Source organism: Oryx dammah, unplaced genomic scaffold (assembly GCF_014754425.2).
Source record: "Oryx dammah isolate SB20612 unplaced genomic scaffold, SCBI_Odam_1.1 HiC_scaffold_20, whole genome shotgun sequence".
NCBI lineage: Eukaryota > Metazoa > Chordata > Mammalia > Artiodactyla > Bovidae > Oryx > Oryx dammah.
Genome location: NW_024070204.1, coordinates 29642430 through 29665576, shown reverse-complemented (window position 1 = coordinate 29665576; position 23147 = coordinate 29642430).

Here is a 23147-nt window from a genome sequence, read left to right as displayed (position 1 = left end):
GCCAGGGTCATCTGGGGCCCAGCTGAAACACAGCCCCTGCCGCCTGCTCTTTCCAGCTAGGAGACCACAACCGCCCTGACAGCGCCTTCCTTGCAGCTGCCTCAGAAGCCGTACAAAGGAGCTGAACACAGTTTCAATCCCCGATGATATTTTTACCAGAGTTATCTCTGGGGCTTGGCCCGTTCCAGGAGTCGGGGGATGACTAACTTTGGGGCGGGGAGACATCGTTTCAAATGACCTGAGTGTCATCCCAATGAGTTTGCCAGCACCAACATAGCTCCAAGGGGCCTGTGGGAATTCCCCGTTCTCCCTCCTAAGGAAGGAGTTGGAAGGCAAGACCCCACCAAGAGACGCCTCAGCCTCGACTGTCAGAGCAGAGAAACAGCTCAGGACTCCTGCCCTCCTTGGGAACAGAGATGAAGGCAGGCAAGGAGAACGTCCTAACCTGCCAGCAGTTTCCCTGCCCCAGAGAGCAGAGCCTCAGAGGAAACTCCTGAGTCCCTTCTCTTGGAACAGAGAGGAGAACCTCAGAGGTCAGGGTGAACTCCCTTTCAGGAAGCTAAGGATGCAATCAGCCGCAACAGGCTCTCAGAATCCAGTCCAAAGGGGCAGGAGTTGGAGGGCTCAATTGCATACCAATACCTTTAGCTTGTCTCCACAGACTCACCACATATATGGGAAGGGCTGGCTGGCGTGACCCATGGTTTTGCTTGAACAGCAGTATACCTTTCGGCTGAATATGGTTCCACCTGGAAATGGGTCCGGACAAGCCCATCCTGCAGCCTAGATGCTGGGCCATCTGGTTCCCAGGCCGTGTACAGAGCAGCGGCACCCCCCCAGGCTTTCAGTGCCGCTGCCCAGGTAACCAGAAATGCTAATTACCACAGACCCAGAAACTCAAAGAAACTGCTGTCAGGGAGCTCTGACTGGCGGAGAGCTGGCTCCCTACTCCCGGCTTGCTCAGAGGAAACCCCACTTCCTCAAGAAGAGCAAATATTAAGTCTGGTTGACAGTACATCCATTTAACCTTCACGGAGGTGAAAAGAAAGTGGTGGTGGGTGGAGGTAATTCCCACCTTAGAGTGCCTCTCCTCAGCTTCCAGGATCAAGAAGACCACCTTCTGGTCTATACTTTGGTGCCCCAGCTTTCAGCACTGGTGGCCTGCTCTGTACACCCAGCACCCAACCTAAGCCACCTGGAAGGGAAAGCACGCCTGTGGCTCAAGATTCAATCCCTTGGGTTTTGCCACAGTGTATGTGGTGCAGGATAAGGGGTGGAGGGGGAGGTCATAGGAAACTCCATAGGTCATGGAGTTGTAAGAAGCATGGATCATCAGCAAGTCCAGGGTTCTGGCATGTTCTATGTGTAACTGGAGATTCTCAGAGCATGGGACCTTGGAGGTCAACTAATTCAATGGCAGCCAATCCAGTGGGAAAGAGGCCAGCCCTGCACATCCCTTTATTGCCTCCCCAGTGGACTTGTTTAGTCTCTCCAAGGCCTTTGCTCTCCAGGCGCACAGCTCCTGTTTGCAGCTCCCAACCCCAAAGAGCTTTGAGTTTTTGTAAGGCTCTTGGCAGAGGAACGTTGCCTGATCTGAACTGTCTTGAGGTCATTTAGAGTCTTTCTCCATCCTCCTCCTGTAATAGTCAATATTTTGCTGCCAAAATATCAATTCATTTTATTACGAGTGAGGTCTAATTACTCCAGAAGTATGTAACACTTCATGTGCATCAGTTGACTTTTCTAAAGATCAAAACAAACAAACAAAAAAGCTGAGTTCTGAATCACACCTGGCCCTGAGGATTCCCTAAGGAACTGTGGATGTGCAGTTCCAAGGTTGGATGTGTCTGTGTGCTTCCCTGCCAGACCCGGTCCACATCTCCTGGACCATATCCTGCTGGGAGCTCTCCTGTACTCAGAAGCCTTTCTTTCTTTCTGCATCAGATCTTAGTTGTGGAATGCGAGACCTTTTAGTTGCAGCATGCAAACTCTTAGTTGCAACATGTGGGATCTAGTTCCCCGACCAGGGATCAAACTTGGGCCCCCTGCAACGAGAGCACGGAGTCTTAGCCACAGGACCACGAGGGAGGTCCCCATGAGCCTTTCTTGAAACTTGGTGACTTTGTTTGGACTTACTGATGCACTTCTTGTGCATTTGTGAGTGTGAGTGTACCATTTTGTCTATTTTTTATGTCTCAAATGAATTCCCAAATGAATTAAATTCCCTCTGGGATTTAATACCTGGTTTGGGTCCCCATCAGCCTCATTGCACCAACTCCTCAACCCTGTGCATAGTAAATGGGCCAAGATCCTGAGTGTGTGTGCCTCACCACCTTGATTCCTCAATCCCAGACCCCTGCAACAGCAGGCCTGAGAAGACTAGAAAAGTCTAGAAACAGTACAAAAATCCAAAAAAGTAGCAGATTACAAAGTTAATATATGAAAATTGTTGGTGTTAGCATATACAAAAATAACAGTTTGGAAAATGCAGTGGAAATCAATATCTCCATTAAAAATTTTTTTATTTTATATTGGAGCATAGTTGTTTAACAACATTGTGTTAGTTTCAGGTATCCAGTATCTTCGCTTTTAATAGAAACTAAAAAAGATTTTTTTTAGGGTCTTCCCTGGTGGTGCAGGGGCTTTCCTTGTGGCTCAGCTGGTAAAGAATCTGCCTGCAATGTGGGAGACCTGGGTTTGATCCCTGGGTTGGGAAGATCCCCTGGAGAAGGGAACGGCTACCCACTCCAGTATTCTGGCCTGGAGAATTCCATGGATTGTATATTCCATGGGGTCGCAAAGAGTCGGACACGATTGAGTGACTTTCATTTTCACTTTTACCAGTGGTCCAGTGGTTAAGAATCTGCCCTTCAAGCTGGGGGATGAGGATTCCACCTCCTGTCAGGGAATTAAGATCCCAGATGCCACAGAGCAACTAAGCCTGTGTGCAACGACTACTGAGCCTGCATGCTCTAGACCCCACAGGTCACAAGGAAGTGCCTGCAAGCTGTAACAAAAGATCCTGAATTTGGAGACTAAGACCTCATACAGTCAAATAAATAAATAAAATTTTTAAAAGATTAAAATTTTTTTGATATATTGATATTTGATAACATGTACAGATATAGATAAATATACAGGTATTCAATGGGCTTCATAAGTAGTGCTAGTGGTAAAGAACCTGCCTGCCATTGCAGGAGACCCAAGAGACTTGGGTCCTATCTCTGGGTTGGAGAGATCCCCTGGGGGAGGGCATGGCAACCCACTTCAGCACTCTTGCCTAGAGAATCCCAAGCACAGAGGAGCCTGGCGGGCTGCAGTCCCTGGGGTCGCAGAGTCAGACACGTCTGCAGTGACTTAGCACAGGTATTCAATAAGAAACACGCCTGACCTATTAGAAGACAACTTTTAAACAACTGTTAGTTTTTAGTATAATAATGGTATTATGGCTACATTTTAAAATAGCATCTTCATCTTTTAGAAATACACATTGAAACAGATAATAATGATGTCACTGATTTGTTTGAAAACAAGACAGGGTAGGAGTGGGAGTGGAGAGGAGACAGGGCCACAGGCTGAGTGGGACAGAGGCTGTTTGATGGGTACAGGAAGGGTCATTTTACTGTTCTCACTACTTCTGTGTATGATTTAAATTCTGCATATGAAAAAGTTAAAAAAAAATCTATTGAAGGACTGGAAGCAATCTTTAAGTTTATAAAAAAAAGGCTTGCTTACTTTTAGATGAAAAGGTTTGATGCTTTTCTCTGTATTAATCTATAAATAGAATGTGAATCCAATTAAAATAGCAATAAGGAGAACTTTTAGAAAATAAATATATAATAGCTGGGCAAATTATGGAAGATAAGGGTGGCTGAGGGGTTAGGGCAGAGCAAGCCTGGTCTTGCATGAGAGTGTGCTCAGTCGCTTCGGGTGTGTCTGAGTCTATGCGACCCCATGGACTGTAGCCCACCAGGCTCCTCTGTCCATGGGATTCTCCAGGGAAGAATACTGGAGTGGTTTGCCATGCCCTCCTCCAGGGGATCTTCCTTACCCAGAAATCAAACCTGTGTCTCCTGCATTGCAGGCAGATTCTTTACCCACTGAGCCACCTGGGAAGCCCAAGCCTGGTCTTAGAAGCACTCAAACTTATTATGAAGTCGCAATAATGAATGAGCAGTTGAGCAATGCAGCACATATAGGCAGAACAATGGTGCAAAAGAAGACTCCAGAAATTGGCTCAGGTGCCTGCCTGCTGATTCAAGATGTTGAATAATTATTCAAGATGTTGAATAATTACAGAACAGACAAAAATTCTAAACTAAATTCTTTGAGACAACAAATAAGAAAATTCACATAGTGATAGTGCTGCAGAGAAAAATAAAGCAAGACAATGAGACGAAGGGCTGTGAGGGAGATACACTTGTGTTAAGATCTAAGGAATCGACCATGACAAAGATGCTTGAGAAAAGCCCATTCCAGGCAAAGAGAAGAGCAAAAGCATACACTGTCAGGTGGAAATGAGTTTCAAGTGTTCAAGAAACAGAAAGAAGATCACAGATGACAGGAAAAGAGGCCAGGAAGAGACTACCAGGGGCCAGATTCCATAAATCTTGCAGGGGCTGGTGAGGAGGCTGGATTTTAGTCTAATTGAGATGCAAAGCCATTAGAAGGGTTTAGTCTGCAGATAAGATCTGATTAGCAATTTAAAAAAAATTACTCTGGCCACTGTGTAGAGAAGACTCTCTAAAGACAAGAACGGAAATGGAAATGCAATTTCAGTTTTCCCCAGCAATGATCTCCCCAAGAGGCGATGTTGGCATACACTAAATCAAAATGTTGGACATGGTGGTCTGATTTGGGACAAGATATTTACCTAGTGCCAGTCTGCAGATGGGTTAGAAGTGAAGGAGGAGAAAAAGGAAAGGAACCAAGGATTATGCACGCTGGCTCTCTGGTCTGAGTCACCAGGTGGAAGATGTTGTCACTGCTGAAAAAGAGCAGATGAGCAGGAGCAGGTTTGGCAGTGATGGCAGTAAATCACAGACTCTATTATCATCTCTCTCCCTTGACACACCTATCAGACATCCAACAAGAGTTGGCAGTAGGCAGGTGGCTGATACACAAGGAAGGAGCTCAATGGTGGAGATGTATATTTGCACATCATCAGCATAAGACACACTGAGCACGGCATTTCAGATCTATGGGGGACACACAGTGTTTGATAACCAGTGTTATTGACCTTGCATTTGGGGACAAAAACCCCAAATGAACTCCAAATTCAAGCTCAGGACAAAACAATTTCCAAATGGGTGAAAAAAAATTTTTTTTAATATTGATGAGCCTACATGGAAAGTGGCCCCTCTGTACTCTTGTTGGGAGGGTAAATTTGTGCAACCTTCTTAGGGACAATTTGGCACTAGATTACCAAATTCAAAATACATCTTTTCAGACTTCCCTGGTGGTCCAGAGGTTAAGAATCCACCTACAAATACAGGGGACACAGATTTAATCCCTGCTCCTGTTCCAGGAAGATTCCACATGCTAGAAGTCAACTGAGCTGGTGTGTCACAACTACTGAAGCCTGCACCCCTGGAACCTGGGCTCTGCAACAAGAAAAGCCACAACAATGAGAAGCCCACACACCACAACTAGAAAGTAGCCTTGGCTCAGGGCAACTAGAGAAAGCCCATGTGCAGCAAGGAAGGCCCAGAGCAGCCGAAAATACATAGATAATTTTTTTTTTTTAAGTTGAGGATCCAAAAACCTCTCTTCATTAAAAAAAAAAAATGCATGTTTTCTTTGTTCCAGTAATCCTATCTTTATTAATCTATCCAACAGATACACATGGAAGAGATTGTGTGTATAAGGATTCTTCACTGCAGTACAAAATTAAAAACAAGCTGTGTCTCTCAACAAAGGACTGGTTAAATAAAAGATCATAAGTCTATATAATGGACTATTTTGCAAATGATACAAAAGGTGAAGGAAACCTTTGTGTGCTGACCTCGAACCATCTCTGAGACACATTCAACCAAGTACAGAACCTCTGTGTTTTATTACCCTTCTGTGTAAATATGTGTATGTTTAAGTAGAAACGCTTTCAGTTTCAGTTTTTTATCATCCTGCAGTTTGAATACAGTTTTCCATTAAAAAACCACCAAAAGAGATGATCTGAACAGTGAAATTATCAGTCATCTTTTTGTTTTCTTTATACTTCTGTGTATATTTTTTAAAAAGCAACCTAACAAGTATAATTAGAAAAAAAAAAAAAAACTTCAAAGAATATGGTTCCACAGCCTACCCTCCAAAACTGTAGATAAATCTATTTAAATTTCCATGAAACTCTTATGACCTTCTTTTCCGAGTCTTTTTTTTTTAAGCATTCTGATCTAACAAGTTTTGTACCTTCAGGCTCTGTTGGAAGCAGCCTGTACCCAAAGCCAAGCTGTAAAAGTTGCAGGGGAGCTACAGAGCTGCCAAAGAGGGTGTTTAATGAGCAAAAACTTAAGGGTTGATGCAAATTGCTGGCAAACACCAGATGGCAGGGGTCAGGCGGGAGATCACCTCCAAGAGATACAGTCAGAGCATAGGTCAGGTCCGGAGGAAGATAAAGGACTCCCATCTGATTGGAGAATGGGAGAATATCACGGGACTCCCGCAGCAAGCCGCACACTCATGCAAAATCAGGACAAGGGGTCTCTCTCCTTCAGCTGACGGACGAGGGATGGCAGGTGGGGAAAGGCAGGAGCAGAGGAGGCAAAGGAATCAGGCAGCTTGTGGTGGGTATGGAGTGTCTTGGCCTGTGTGAAATTGACCTGTGGTGCCTTTGAGGCTTAGCTGCTCTGAAATCCCCAAATATCTGAGCTGTGTACACACAGGGCCGTAAAATTAAGATTGCGCTAGTTCTATTTAACCATAGAGAAGAAAAAAAAAAAAAAAACAGAATTCAATTAAATGGTTATTGAAAATGTTGAAGGGAAAAGGAAGGCACCCAAATTAGTCCTTATTTTTACATTTCATCACCATCACACACCTTATTTAAATACAAAGTTAGTAGTGTTGTTAGTACTAGGCTTATTTGTTGAAACAAAGCCTTGCTTTCAACACAAAGTGAGAGTGTACCATTATACCTCTCCCAAGTGAACACCTTTATAGGAAACTAAGATCACGGCATCCAGTCCCATCAGTTCATGTCAAATAGATGGGGAAAAATGGAAACAGTGAGAGACTTTGTATCTGGGGGCTCCAAAATCACTGCAGATGGTAACTGCAGCCATGAAATTAAAAGACGCTTGGTCCTTGGAAGAAAAGCTATGACCAACCTAGATAGCACATTCAAAAGCAGAGACGTTACTTTGCCAACAAAGGTCCGTCTAGTCAAGGCTATGGTTTTTCCAGTGGTCATGTATGGATGTGAGAGTTGGACTGTGAAGAAAGCTGAGCACGGAAGAATTGATGCCTTTGAACTGTGGTGTTGGAGAAGACTCTTGAGAGTCCCTTGGACTGCAAGGAGATCCAACCAGTCCATTCTAGAGGAGATCAGTCCTGAGTGTTCATTGGAAGGACTGATGCTGAAGCCAAAACTCCAATACTTTGGTCACCTGATGTGAAGAACTGACTCATTGGAAAAGACCCTGATGCTGGGAGGGATTGGGGGCAGGAGGAGAAGGGGATGTCAGAGGAAGAGATGGTTGGATGTCATCACTGACTCGATGGACATGAGTTTGAGTAAGCTCCGGGAGTTGGTGATGGACAGACAGGGAAGCCTGGGGTGCTGCAGTCTATGGGGTCACAGAGAGTTGGACACAACTGAGCGACCGAACTGAAATTTCAGAATTGTACTGATAGGAAGTGGAGCTGCAGGAAAGCCAAGGCTATCACTAAGGCACCGAGACCTCCCAGGGCCCTGCCTCTGAATTTAGTACTTTGGCAGAAATAAATGTATTTGCATTGGCCTTAAATACTCAAACTTAAGTGACCACAGTTATCAGAATATCCCATTCAAGCACTGACCCCTCTCATTGCCAAAGCTAACCTACACCCTGTGGCTAAGCCTGGCTAGCTCTCCCTGCCCTCCTCCTCCTCGATCATACAGGAAATGTGGAACAGCTGCTTTAGCCCATCACTCCTACCTCTGATTCTTCCCTCCTCTGGTTTAACCAGTCCCAGTTCCTTTCAACTTCCCTCTTGGGTCTAATTTTCCAATCATATAATTATCTCTGTGGGTCTTAGGGAGAAGAAGACATGCAGTGTTCCAAAAAGATTACATCCTTCTTTTACTCCTATACTCTGCATTTTCTGCCCCTGGTGAAAGAATCTAAACTATGTCACTCCAATAGATTTAGTTGGAGTAAGCACCTCTCCAGCATTCTTTCTTGTAAATGTACCATTGCCTTCTCGGGACCTGAACTGCAGCTCAGGGGAGCCGGGTTTGTGAAATGGAGTTTCTATATTCATCAAAAACATTGTATGCCTTGAGAGCAACAGGGAACAGCCACAAGCTGACGTTATAGGAAGAGAGAGTTTTCCAAACACCAAATTACTCAAGATTGGCCACACTGTTCCATGGTAGGAAAACAAGGATTCAAAGTTTAATGAAGTCAAAATCATCCAGAAAGGAGAACTGAAAAAAAATACACTCTTTGATTCAAACAGTTGTTTAAAAATTAGCTTCTAAATATTTCAAAATAATTTCTAATCAAACATTTCTTAAGGTAAACTTTTTATTATAAGGACTAACTTTTGAAAAGAGTTTTATAGTTTTGAAAACTTCCCACATTGTATTTTGTAATATGATATGGTGGGAAACCAGTCAATCCTAAAGGAGATCAGTCCTGGGTGTTCATTGGAAGGACTGATGTTAAAGCTGAAACTCCAATACTTTGGCCACCTGATGTGAAGAGCTGACTCATTTGAAAAGACCCTGATGCTGGGAAAGATTGAGGGCAGAAGGAGAAGGGGATGACAGAGAATGAGATGGTTGGATGGCATCACCAACTCAATGGACATGAGTTTAGGTAGACTCTGGGAGTTGGTGATGGACAGGGAGGCCTTGCGTGCTGCGGTTCATGGGGTTGCAAAGAGTCGGACAAAACTGAGCGACTGAACTGAACTGATGGTGGGAAAGGCAAGTTTTGATAGGCAGATAGATACAGATATATGTTACATATACATTATATAGCACGTTTTACATATTTTACAATAGAAGATTGAATGCTGAAGAATTGATGCCTTCAAACTATGGTGATGGAGAAGACTCTTGAGAGTCTTTTGGACTTCAAGGAGATCAAATCGGCCAATCCTAAAGGAAATCAGTCCTGAATATTCATTGGAAGGACTGATGCTGAAGCTGAAGCTCTAATACTTTGGCCACTTGATGCGAAGAGCTGACTCACTGGATAAGACCCTGATGCTGGGAAAGAGTGAAGATAGGAGGAGAAGGGGATGACAGAGAATGAAATGGTTGGATGGCATCACTGACTCAATGGACATGAGTCTGAGCAAACTCTGAAAGATAGTGAAGGACATGGAAGCCCAGCATGCTGCAGTCTATCGGGTTGCAGAGGCGAATGTGACTTAGGGACTGAAGAATGCTGGCCAAATCCTACTATTCCACACTATGGTGGCAAACGAAGGCACAGACATCACCTCGATGGCCATGACTGAGCAACTGAAAACAACAACATATATTATACATACATATAGAATATATGCATAATATATATATGATATGAGGAACATAAAGTTCAGTTTTAGTTTCTTGAGGTCATAAACCTAATAAAGTGAGATCCCTGTATACAGGTCCAAGCAGAACCATGATTCCTGTGGGAAATCTCTGATCACTACATGTGAAATAAGTCGATACCATCTGCTGTTCACAGACACATGACAGTCAAGTTTTAGTTGTGATTAGAGAGGAACACTATATTTCCTGTAAGAGAACCCCATAATCAATGCAATTCACTGTTTTGCTTTTTTAATGCCCTGACATACTGTGATGTTATTGGTGTTACTAAACGTACTGGATAGGCTTCTGGAACAGATAAAGGACATTAGTGAAACGTGAATCAAGTGTGAGTTTTAGTTAACAGAAACATGCCACGCCGGCTTCTTGGTTCTGACTAATGGCCCACAGTCATGCAAGGCGTTAACAAATGGGGAACCAGGAGGAAGGGTATACAGGAACCCTTACTATCTGGGCAATGTTTCTGTTTGTCTAAAATTATTCCAGAATAAAAAGCTCATTAAAAATAAACAGATGTTATAGGTATCAATAAACTCACAGTCTTAAACCTGTAATGTTTATCACATGTTAAAGGAAGGAAACAAGCAATTTTCCAGGCAAGTGCCCCATATTCAGAAGCATTTAGTGATAATGTGGCAATCAGCTCCATTCATGGAAAAAGCAAAACCATTTACTTGTAGAGTGGTAATTATTTTGCAGGTGTTGACCTTGAGGGCAAGAAGACTGGGGAAATCCCGGGAAGGAGCTCAGAGGTGGCCAGTTCCCCCAACTGACATCAACTATAGCCAGAGAAGCCGAGGTTGGCTACAGAAGCGCAGGCCAGTCGCTACGGCGAATCTCTGTGAACTGCAGGAAGCAGACTGCCAGACAAGAACAGGCTGCTGCACCACAACAGGAGGTATTTACAAACCAGCCGGGCCTGGCGCCTAGTCAGGGGCTTCAAGGACGAGCCCACGGCGTTTCCAAAGAGCAGCCGAGACATTAAGCTTGCAGGTCCAGAAGAGAAGCCTGGCAGCCTCAGGCTGCAGAATGACAGGGTCACTCCTGCCCACCCATGTGTATTCACACCAGGGTCTGGTCCCAGAAATGGGACCAGCAGGGAGGTCAGTTCCAGGCAGCATGGGAATATTGTGTCTTCCTGAGGCTGACACAAATGGGGAATAGTTAAAAAAAAAAAAAATTGGTTTTCAAGTGCACAGTTCCTCCCGATCCTCAGGAGGCTGAGTTCACAGCCAGCCCACTCTACCACCCACTTGCAGTCAGCCTCAGAGTTTGTATTTGGACCCAGCACTCTTCTGTTTAACTTCCCCAGTAGATGGATGGGTGGAAGCCTTTCTGCGGCATTGTCTACAAAGCCAAAGTTTGCCCATTTTCAACACCTGCTCTACTGCTTCCATCTGACAAGAGCCTTTGCTGTGAAGGGAAGCTAGAGTTACCATCAGACTTGTACCCAGGGTCCAGGCAAATGCTGATGTCAGGCAACCAGCAAAGGGTCTTTTCCTCTCCAGACACATCCTCTGTTGAGCTCTGCCCCATGCCACAGGTGCGAGCCTTCCACCAAGACCACACAAGCAGAGCCCAGAATCAAGGAGACCTCTGAAGCTAATGGAGCTCCTTTGTAACCAAAAAGCCCCTGATTTTGTTGACAAATGCCCCTTATCATCACTAACAAGCTTCCTGACTCCAAATTAGGCAAAGATGCCCACTTCAGTAAACACTGTAAGGCACCTTAACCAATCACCTAATGCTAACCTTCCAGCAGGAATTTTATCTTGAGGCTGTAACAATTGGCTATTAATCCAAAAAGACTGTCAGCTTTCCCTAGCCTGTCAGGAGTTGTTGGCCCGTTGCACTCACAGTGCCCACATTATCTCTGCTCTTTGTTCTTAATAAATTCATTCCCTTCTGAAATGCCTTGGGTCTGGAAATTCTTTTCCAACTCAAGTTTGGACTGCCTCAACACCCTCCGCTCGGCTTTTCCATGACATCTACTTCATCAATGGATGAATGAAAGAATGAATGAATGAATGGGGATTGGCAAGTTTTCTCAATCATTTTGTGAATACAAAGCATGTCATAAGTGTAAAGCACTCCCTGTCTGACATCTAAGCAAAATGCGATGGAAGACACATTTAAAACCTGTAGAGCTGAACATTTGGGGGATGCTAATATTTGAGGATTTGATCAATTTCTACATATCCTGTGCTTTTATATAAGTTTAGGTATTCCACAGAGCTCTTGAAGGTGGATTGACAATCCATGGTTGGTACAGTCTCAGTACTATGAGATCTGAGAGACTTAAAAAGAAGAAACTTCAAAAATCTAATATTTGTTCCTGAAAGGAAGTAGATTAAAAATGGATTGGGTGCGTGCTAAGTTGCTTCAGTCATGTCCGACTCTCTGAGACCCTATGAACTATAGCCTGCCAGGCTCCTCTGTCCAGGGAGTCTCCAGGTGAGAATACTGGTTGCCATGCTCTCCTCCAGGGGATCTTCCTGACCCAGGGATCGAGCCCATATCTCTTAAGTCTTCTGCATTGGCAGGCAAGTTCTTTACTACTAGTGCCACCTGGGAAGCCCTAAAAATGGATTAAGCAGCCATAAATACACAAAATTTCCAAAGTTTCAGCCTATTAGTTGGTGGCCAGAAATAACTGCTTTCTCATTTGCTGTTGTTGTTTAGTCACTAAGTCATGTCCGATGCTTTTGCTATAGCCTACCAGGCTCCTCTGCCCATGGGACTTCCTAGGCAGGAATACTGGAGTGGGTTGCGAGTTCCTTCTCCAGGGGATCTTCCCAACCCAGGGACTGAACCTACGTCTTCTGCGTTGGCAGGTAGGTTCTTTACCTCTGAGCCATCTGCAAAGCCTCTTTCTCAACTAGAAAAAGATTTTATTTCATAGGGATTTTTTTTTCATGGATGTGTGCTCAGTTGTGTTCAACTCGTTGCAACCCCATGGACTGTAATTCACACCAGGTTCCTCTGTCCATGGGATTTTCCAGGCAAGAATGCTGGAGTGAGTTGCCATTTCCTCCTCCAAGGGATCTTCCTGACTCAGAGATCAAACCCAAGTCTCATGTCTCCTGCATTGGCAGGCAGGTTCTTTACCAATGAAACACCGGGGAAGCCCTATTTTATAGGGACGCCATAGAGTAAACTAAATAAGCTTATATTTACAAAGCATGGGGACAATGCCTGGCACATAGTAGGCACTGCCTAAGCACTAGCTACAAAAAATACTATCCAATCCAACATAATGCTCTACCACACGATACAGTGACGAGTATCTTATCAGATCACAATACCTCCCAAGGCACACGTGACGAATCTCAGTGTGCTTTTCAGAGACAGCATCTCTCAAGATGAAAGAGCAGCTGCCTAAAACCTACTTTTGAAAATCCTCCGCTTTTGAGAGGGACACTTTTGAAAGCATAACCTACTGGAAATGTCTTTAAGCATAAGCTGCTTTGCAAAAAATAATGTTTTGCTTTCCACAAGGAAACTTGGGAATCTGTGCCAGTTCGGCATGGATACTTCAGTCAAGGGCAAGGGAAGTAAGAAGCACCTGTAAAGTCTTTTTCATAGGAAGACAACTTGGGTCATTATGACTCCCACACAAGACAGGAGAGCCCCTCTTGGTTAGTTTGATAGAGGGAGTTTTATCGCCAGAGACCACCATCTCACCCATTTCTCTGGCCCTTAAACAGTCTGGCAGGACTAAATTTTTTTGAACACCATCAATGCCTTAAAAAAAAAAAATAAACAAAAAGAATTACCTAATAAGGCAGGATCCTCTAGCTAAGTCTCCCTTTGACATAATTAAAAAGCAAAACCAAGATTAAGGCACCCAGACTGTAGGGAGCGCTGTGATGCAGGGTTGAAGCTCCAACGGAGCGGGGGTGTCACCAGCACACAGCTCTCAGGCACTGCCCTCAGCAGCTGCTTCCAGTGTGGGGCATCCGGGCCTGGCTCCTTGAACACAGCTCAGGACAACTAACTTCTAAGGGCCCTGCTTGTCCAGAGCTTGCAGGAGCTGCCCATATCCTTGCCTGAACCTGCGTCGCAGCCCAGCTTCTCCCTCAGCCAGGCCCACTTCCTACCCTGCCATCAGATTATCCAACCACGCGAGATCCCCCGCAGGAAATTCCTCTGTGCTTTTACCCTCCCAGGGAACCCAACCCTCAGGCCAATACAATGGGCTTGGGGTGAATGCCTGTTCACCATCTTTCCCATGTGTTTTTATAAAGAGCTTTGAGGTATAACTGATACACAGCAAACGACATGTACTTAAAGCATATAATTTTTTAATGATTACTTTTAACTTACTCCAGTACCCTTGCCTGGAGAATCTCATGGAGAGAGGAGTCTGGCAGGCTACAGTCCACGGGGTCGCAAGAGTTGGACACGACTTAGTGACTAAAACCAACCACCATATATCCATGAAATCATCATCACAAGTAAGGAGACTCTCACTGATGGGCCTCACACAGATGGAGGGTCTCACACAGACAGTGGTACAGCACAGAATGGTGATTTGGTGTCTTCTTGGACTTTAGACTCCAGAAGTCCCAACTTTGAATCCTCCACACCTCTCAGCTCTGATGGAAGAGAGTGTCACTTGACCTCTCTCTCTACCCTCCTTCGTCATCCTGAGGCCACAACAGCACCAACCTCAAAGGACTGCTGCACTGATTAAATGAAATAATGGAAATAAAGCTCACAGTATGCACCCTCAATGAATCGTAGCCATTAATGTTTTATGATGATGACCGCTCAATGTTTCATCCATCCCCAGACTCATTCCCTCTCCAACTTCCATATTTCTTTAAAAGGTCTCATCATCACCTTCTAAGTTGCCCTCGTTCAATGCATCCAGCCAGTCACAAAGTTCTTTGCATTCTTCCTCCATTCCCTCCCCCACCCATAGACGCCACCCTCATCCAGACTGCTATCATCTCTTCCCTTTGCTTGTATAACTGCCTGATCCAGTGGCTTCTAGACATCTGGATTTCACAGGCCAATAAAAATTTTACAAATTATTTTTGGAACTAAAGTATTTCCAACTTTTTTTGGCCAACAAAGAAACTAAATATCATTGAGAAACAACATAATTTAATTCATAGCAAGACCATTTAACCTCTTCTAAAGTAAATAGAATCTGGATATAAAATAGAATCTTATATCCAGGTGGCTCTAGTGGTAAAGAACCCACTTGCCAATGCAGGAGATGGAAAAGGCTCAGGTTCAATCCTTGGGTTGGGAAGATCCCCTGGAGAAGGGAATGGCAACCAACTCCAGTATTCTTGCCTGGAGTCTGTCCATTCCATGGACAGAGGAGCTTGGTGGGCTACAGTCCATGGGGTCACAAAGAGTCAGACACAACTGATGCAACTTAGCACACACACAAAGTAAACAGAAGAGCAGACAGCTCTATTTTTAAAATGAACACATTTAGCTTTAAGAAAAACTCACTGTTTGGATCTGTTTTTCCCATTTCTCACTAGACTGATAGAGGCTCCAGCACCGAGCAGCACTTGTTCACAGAGAGATACTGAAAGCATGTTGGTCTAAGTCATCTTCTTGACTGTTTTAGTCAGCTTGGGCTGCTGGAGCAGAATATCACAGACTGGGTGGCTTCAACAACAGAAATTTATTTCTCACAGTCTGGAGGCTGGGAATTTCAAGGTCAAGAGGCCAGCCCATTTGGGTCCTGGTGAGGATTCTTTTCCTGGTTATGTTTTCATGTAGTAGTGGGGGGAAGACAGCAAGCCAGCTCTCTCAGGTCTTTTAAGGGCACTAATCCCATCCTGAGGGCTGCACCCTGATGACCTAATTACCTTTCCAAGGCCCCATCTTGAATACCATCACAATAGGGACTAGAGCCTCAGTCCACAGCTCTAACTAATCTCCCTTCTCTCTATCCCACACAAGTCCTTCCACAATAAGCCTGATGCACACAGCCTTCCTGCTGGTAACCCAAGTGTCACAGCCTTCTGTCTGGGTAGGGATCATCTAACACAGGGCTTCTCCAGTGGCTCAGCCGGTAAAGAATCTGCTGTAATACGGGAGACCGCCTGTAATGCAGGAGATCCAGGTTCGATCCCCATGTTTGATCCCTGTGTCGGGAAGATCTCCTGGAGAAGGAAATGGCAGCCCACTCCAGTATTCTTGACTGGGAAATCAGGTGGACAGAGGAGACTGCCGGGCTATAGTCTATGGGCCTGCAAGAGTCAGACACAACAGAGAGACTAAACCAACCAACCAACCCATCTAATACAACATGCCAAGCTCAGCTGGAGGGAGTCCTCAGCATAGCAACTTACACTTTTAAAGCTCGGGATGCATTCTCCCATAGATACATGTGTTGGGGAGAACCCTCATTCCCAACCACAAAACAGTCTGTACTGAAGGGAGCACAGTCCTGTCCTCACAGAACCAGCCGTCACAGGTCAGGGAGCTGCTCTGGACACTTGAGATGTCCCTGTGGGGATCTCAGTCATCCCTATGTAGAGACCAGCATGGCAGTTCCCAGCTTCCCTTCTCCTTCTCCATCCCTTGGGTGGCTTTTTTGGGTGACTTTGGGTGACTTTCCCAGTGCAACAGCCACTTTTCTTTCCCTACACTATCTCAAACTTTCTCAGTAAAGCATGGAGAAAAGGTCTCCTAAGAATTCTTACTGCTACCAACAATAAGAAATAGACAATGGCTAAAAATAACAATGGGCAAGGTGACAGCATTTCTTGATGTCTACAAAGGGCTCATCACCAGAGTAATTCCTAGGTTCAACGTTATGTGAAGGGGCGGCTCCCCCCTTCTCCCAGCCCCATCTGCCTTAGGCCTTCCCTGCTCCATGATTGCAGCTTCTTCTTTGGCTTTGAGAACCATGCTTTAAGCCCCAGTCCCCAGACACTATCTCCTCTGAACCTCCTAAAATTGAAGGACACCAGAGCTTCTTACCTTCCATAAAGCAGGCTCCCTCCTATTTTCCCCCTCTGAAACTCAAGTTAAAAAAAATAAATAAAAGACTGGGGACTTCCCCATTGGTCCAACGGTTAAGAATCCACCTTCCAGTGCAGGGGGTATGGGTTTGTTCTCTGGTCAGCGAACTAAGATCCCATATTCTGTGGGTCAATTAAGCCTATGCACTGCAATGAAGACCCCACACCACCAAAAAAAACCTCAAAAGGGCAAAGTGGGCCCTTTGAGGACTGAGAGGGCCTTAGCGAGACCCTTGTATGCAACAAAGGCAAACTCAGATCTGCTATCACGCCAAGAGGAAGGCTAACTCCTCCCAGACAAGGACAAGAGACCCCTGGGCTGGAGGAGGGATTGGTGGGGGAGGGGAAGGCAGCAGCCACAGCTTTCATCAACCTGGGGAAGTAAAAGGGGCTGAGAGAGACTGGCCAATCACAAGCAATTGCAGCAACACCTTTGAGCCTTTGGGTGCAACCAAAGCTCTTCCTCACTTGAGTGTGGACTGCTGCTACTCAAAGTACGGTTCCCCAACTAGAAGTTTCAGCATTACCCAGGAGCTCAACAGAAATCCTGACTCTCAGGTTTCTCCCCAGACCTACTGAATTAGAATCTACATTTTAATAAGATCCAGTAATTTATATGTACACTGAAGTGAGAGGCAGTATTTAAGAGCATTTTCATCAGTGGTTCTCCAGCTGGGGAGATTTTTGCCTCCAGGGGTCATTTGGTAATGTTTGAAGACATTTCTGGTTGTTACTACTGGGAAATGCTGGGCTTCCCTGGTGGCTCAGATGGTAAGGAATCCTCCTGCAATGTAGGATACCTGGGTTTGATCCCTGGTGGGGAAGATCCCCTGGAGTAGTAAGTAACAACCCACCCCAGTAATCTTGCCTGGAGAATTCCATGGACAAAGAAGCCTGGTAGGCTACAGGCCATGGGATCGCAAAGGGTCAGACATGACTGAGAGACTAACACTCACTCACTGAGAAATGCTGCTGGTATCCAGTGGCTAGAGGCCAGGGATGCTGCTAAACATTCTACAATGCAAAAGGCAGACCCCCCACAACAAAGAATTATCTGGTCCTAAACGTCAAATAAGAGTGCCGGCACCGAGAAGCCCGGATCTAGGTGAAATAGGCCAAGAGAAAGTTGGATGGGAGGTCTTAGAACTTGGCTACTCCAAGTATGGACTGCAGACTAGAAGCATCAGCAAAGGAGGAGGCTGTCAAATGTAAAATCTCTGACCTGACCCCGTAACTGTGGAGTCAGAGCCTCCAGGGGTGGAGCCCAGGTATCCATGTTTTAACAAACTGTTCACGTGAACTGTATGCAAGCTTTTTCCTACTCAAATTCTGCATTGAGAAGTATTAGTGAAGGCCACGGATTCATGCCTTCTGGACGGCCATCAGGAAAGGTAGATTCAGCCAGGGTGGCAACTCGTCCACGATTTCCCGCCATTAACAACTGCAAAGAAGGGCCAGCCCTAGTGGATGCGGAGGGCAGTGGGGCTGGCCCCAGCTTCTTTGCTACACAAGACAATGGCTTATAGGCTCTAGCCACTGCTGGGCCAGGCCCATGGTCCTGATGCTGAGCACAAGAGCCTCCTGGAATGACAGGGTGCAGAAAGGAGAATTCAAACAATAAAGGCCAGGCAACACTCAAATGGCGTTTCCGTGTTATGCCAGAGCTATGAGAATAAGGAAGATGCTGGGGATAGGGATCTGTATCCAATATGCTCTCAGCCCTTCAATGTCACCTCCTCTGGGAAGCCTTCCCTGATTCCCCACAATGGAGTCATCATCTCTTTTTTGTCGTCCTCCATCCATTGTGTCCATCTTCCCGTAGTCCTGTTGTTCGGTGAATTCTAAGTCCCCTACCAAGGGCAGGGTGAGTTCCTGAGGACAGGAATTATACTGGAGCAGATGTTGTGGTCACAGCCCCTGGCCCACCCTCCCTGGGGATCATCTGAAAGTGAAAGGGTTAGTTGCTCTGCCATGTCTGACTCTTTGAGACCCTATGGACTACAGCCCGCCAGGCTCCTCTGTCCATGGGATTTTCCAGGCAAAAATACTGGGGTGAGTAGCCATTCCCTTCTCCAGGGGATCTTCCAGACCCAGGGATCGAACCTGGGTCTCCTGCATCACAGGCAAATTCTTTACCATCTGAACCAACAGGGAAGCCACCCACACAGTCCCAAACTTGCCCTGGAGTTCTTCTGTATCCCTGCCTGAGGGAAGCGCCAGGGTGTTTATGAAGGTGTAAGAGTGGAATGGAGGTCGGTGGATAAAGAACCCGGCATTTACTTGGTCATTCTGCAGGGTGTTCTGCTCAATCTCTTAGAGACCCACAGAGGCACTGAGGCCCCGATGTAACCACACTGCACACCCATTATCGGCTTTCCTTCCTTCCTCTCGCACCTCCCCTTTCCCTACCCAAATAAACTCCCTGAACCCAAATCCTTGTCTCAGGGTTGGCTTTGGGGAGAACCCAAACTAAGACAAGTATTCTGATCACTGAATCCCCACTATTTAGCACCTCCCTAACACAGTAAATGCTCACAAAAATAAGTATTGATGGAAGTTAGATGGAAGTACCCATATGCCTAGAAAGTCCAAAGACAACAGCAAGCAAGGAATGATCAAGGCTGCCACTGATGGCCTGGGTGATATAATCCAGCAGAATGTATCTACATTTCTTCTCCTAAAGTTTTGGTTAAAACTCTTAAAACAGTAGTTTAAAACAACAGTCTTCTGACTATGCATGTGTGCTGTGTCGCTTCAATTATGTCCGACTCTTTGTGGTCTTATGGAATTTAATGAGATAAAAAGTCTATTGAAAGATTTAGTATAGTCCTTGCCCAGCATAAACCCTCCAAGCATGGTTCTCAGGACTATAATCCTCTCATCAGAGTTGCATTGCCCATTTTAGGCAGGCTTCCTGTCACTCAGGTGACAGATGGTTGCAGAGTGCCAGGAACATAGCAGACACTCAGCAAACAGTTACTGTTAAGAATGAGAAAAGTGCTGATCCAAGAGGAGAATATTAAAAACCTGTAAAAACTCCTTCTGCAAAAACTCCTGGAGGAGGAATGGAAATTTTTCCTGTTCATTAATCCCACCTCTGTTACAAATTGTGTGAATTTAGGGAAGTCACTCAATCTGTCTGAAGTCCTCAAGGCACTACCTGTGAAGCTTAGATTCATATTAGATCATTTCTAAGCCCCTTCCAGGCCTTCACTGGGAGACAAAGTAACTCCCAGGAAAGGGCGGCAGAGCTACTTCACAGCTGGGGGTTGGACAGGACAGAATCGGGAGCTGCAGGCAGAAAGACGTGTGTTCAGTCTCAGCACCTGGACACGTGAGCAGGATAATCCTTCTTTGCGGGGCTGTCCTGAGCATCGTTGGATATTTAGCAGCATCTCTGGTGGCTCAGACAGTAAAGAATCTGCCTGCAATGTGGGAGGCCCAGGTTCGAGTCCCTGGGTTGGTAAGATCCCCTGGAGAAGGGAATGGCTACCCACTCCAGTATTCTTTCCTGGAGAATTCCATGGACAGAGGAGTCTGGCAGGCTACAGTCCATGGGGTCGCAAAGAGTCGGACACGACTGAGCGACTAGCACACACACATACTGACAGCTACTTACTGGATGCCTCCAGCACCACCAGTGACAACCAGAAATGTGTCCAGATATTGGAAAGTGTCCGCTGGGGCAAAATCTCCACTGAGGGAGAACGCCTGTCATAGAGGTTTGCTTTCCTCTGTGAACCACAGAGCTACAAGGCCCTGAGATCCAGCCCCAGCCCCACAAGGGGGAAGTGGGCCTCGAACATGACTCCCTTGCTTCAGATAACCTGTGTTTATTTTTATTTTTGAAAAGCCTCCTTAACCCCCATGAAACTGCTGAAAGGCTGTGACTACTTCTCCCCACTTGTCCTTCATTCTTTACTGCACTTCATTAAAAAGCAGGCCCTTTGGAAATAACCAAGCACTCACTGCAGATTTTGAATTATTTTGTTTTCCCCAGCCTGTCATTAGCCATATTTGCCCGCAAATAAGATGGATGTTTTTAAAGCTCATCTACTTGCAACCCTGGAACACAATCCCCTCCCGGGTTATTACCATCCGTTTATGACATTAGGATCAGCAGGAGGCCGAGGCTCCGGAGCCCAAATGATCTTGACATGCAAATGCGTCAGGAAAACCCAACCGCTGCCGAAGAGTTCAAAGGGTTTATTAGCACCGGGGCCACCATTAACTAGACAGAGCCGAGGGGTTTTCCAGGCGGTGGTCAGAGGGGCCGTACAATAGGCCAATTGGACCCAAAGTCCTCTGTTACCTCAGGGCAAGCGCCTGCCAGGCGGTGGGCAGCAGCAGGGTCCTGAGGACAGAAAGGAGCAGTTTTATTTCCAGCAGCTTCCAAACGGCTTTCTCCAAACAAGGTTGTCTGAGTTCAGTTCCTTCCCTTGCACCAGAAAGCAAATTCCTGTAAAGACTAGAAGCCACACCTAGACATCTGCCTGTATTTAGATTTCAGCAATCAAAAGGACCCTGCTGCTGGGAAAGACTGAGGGCAGGAGGAGAAGGGGAAGAGAGAGGATGAGATGGCTGGATGGCATCACCGACTCCATGGACACGAGTTGGAGCAAACTCCGGGAGACAGTGAGGGACAGGGAAGACTGGTGTGCTGCAGCCCATGGGGTTGCAAAGAGTTGGATACAACTTAGCAACTGAACAACAACAAAAAAAGGTAATTCATTGGAGAACTCTGCTCTCCCAACACACTTCCCTTCCCTTCCTGGGCAGAGAGGTGAAAGTCTCCTTTAGTAGCATCACCCCCACTGCCTCCTGCCTGCTGGTCATCTGCAGTGGCCCGTCCTGGCTGCGGTCCCACTGCCACCAGCTCTCTTGGTTTTTCTCCCTCAGGGTCCATGGATGTCCCTGCCCTCAGATCAGGACCTGGCTCTACTCATTTCTCAGGCCTCTGTGCAAACATCACTCTCAGAGCAGCCTTCCCCACCCACATGATCTAACCAAGCTCCCTCCATCACTCTCCAGCCGCTTAACCTGCTCTATTTGTCTTCAAGAAGCGTATAGTCCTTGAAGTTATACTACATATCCATTCATTTACTGGTTTTGCGCCTGGCCTCCCCCTCCTAAAATGTGAGTGCTCTGTGGGGCAGAGGTTTTGAAGGCCTTGCTCATCTCTGCATCCCTGGTGCCAAGAAGAGGGCCAAGCAGGTGCTTCTGTTAAGTATTCTGGGAATGAACGCAGGTCTGTACTCAGTTGACAAATCACAAGAAATAGAATGGACCACCTAGGAGGCGGAGAGCCTCAGGGTTGCTAAACAGCTGATAGTCATGCTCTGCTCCACCCCAACTCAAAGATTTACTCCAGACTATGGATTCTTTTGGAGAAGGCAATGGTACCCCACTCCAGTACTCTTGCCTGGCAAATCCCATGGATGGAGGAGCCTGGTGGGCTGCAGTCCATGGGGTCACTAGGAGTCGGACACTACTGAGTGACTTCACTTTCCCTTTTCACTTTTATGCATTGGAGAAGGAAATGGCAACCCACTCCAGTGTTCTTACCTGGAGAATCCCAGGGACGAGGGAGCCTGGTGGGCTGCCATCTCTGGGGTCGCACAGAGTCGAACACGACTGAAACGACTTAGCAGCAGCAGCAGCATGGATTCTTTGCCTTCGGTTTCTGTATCTAGGATTATTCTCCCATAATATATTGATCCAGCCCTGGGCTTCACAAAAGCGAGGATTCTGGCTGGAGTGGGGAAGTCCAGAGAAACAAATAACGCTCTGGAAAAGGCCCATGGAGTTAATACAGTCTCCTTCCTAGACCATCCTGCCAAGATTGTTTCCTAAGCACCCAGCTTAGCCTCACAAATGTAGGATCAGGAGGCTCCTTGCATGTATGAACCTGTCAAGTTAATCACAAGAGGCACTTTTCCTTGAGATCATTGCAAATAATTAGGATGAAAATATTTTTTGAACAAGGAGATAAGTCCAGCTGCAGGAGAAATATGTTCATTTCTTATATCCAAAAATTAAAACCCCATGTTCCTTTATAAGATCCGGGGCCTGTTGGAACAGGAAGATGCATTCCATCATTGCTTCGACCCAGGAAGGTTCTCCACTCCCTCCGGCCTCTGCTCAGAGACTCAGGCTGGCGGTGTAACCATCTCTTTGTGCTGCTACAAGGATGCTCCCCCAGGGAGGGTCGCTTCACTGACTTGGGTGTCCCACTTCTTAACCAGCACTTGGGAAATTTTCTCACCTATTCTCTAGAAATCAGGCCTGAGAAACAACTCCTGAAGCTTACCAGCAGCAGTGTAATTTCCTGAATGGAGGTGGCCTGGAAGCCCCCTGCTGTCTCTGCACCTGCAAACAGCTGGAGCTCTCAGATCCAAGTGATG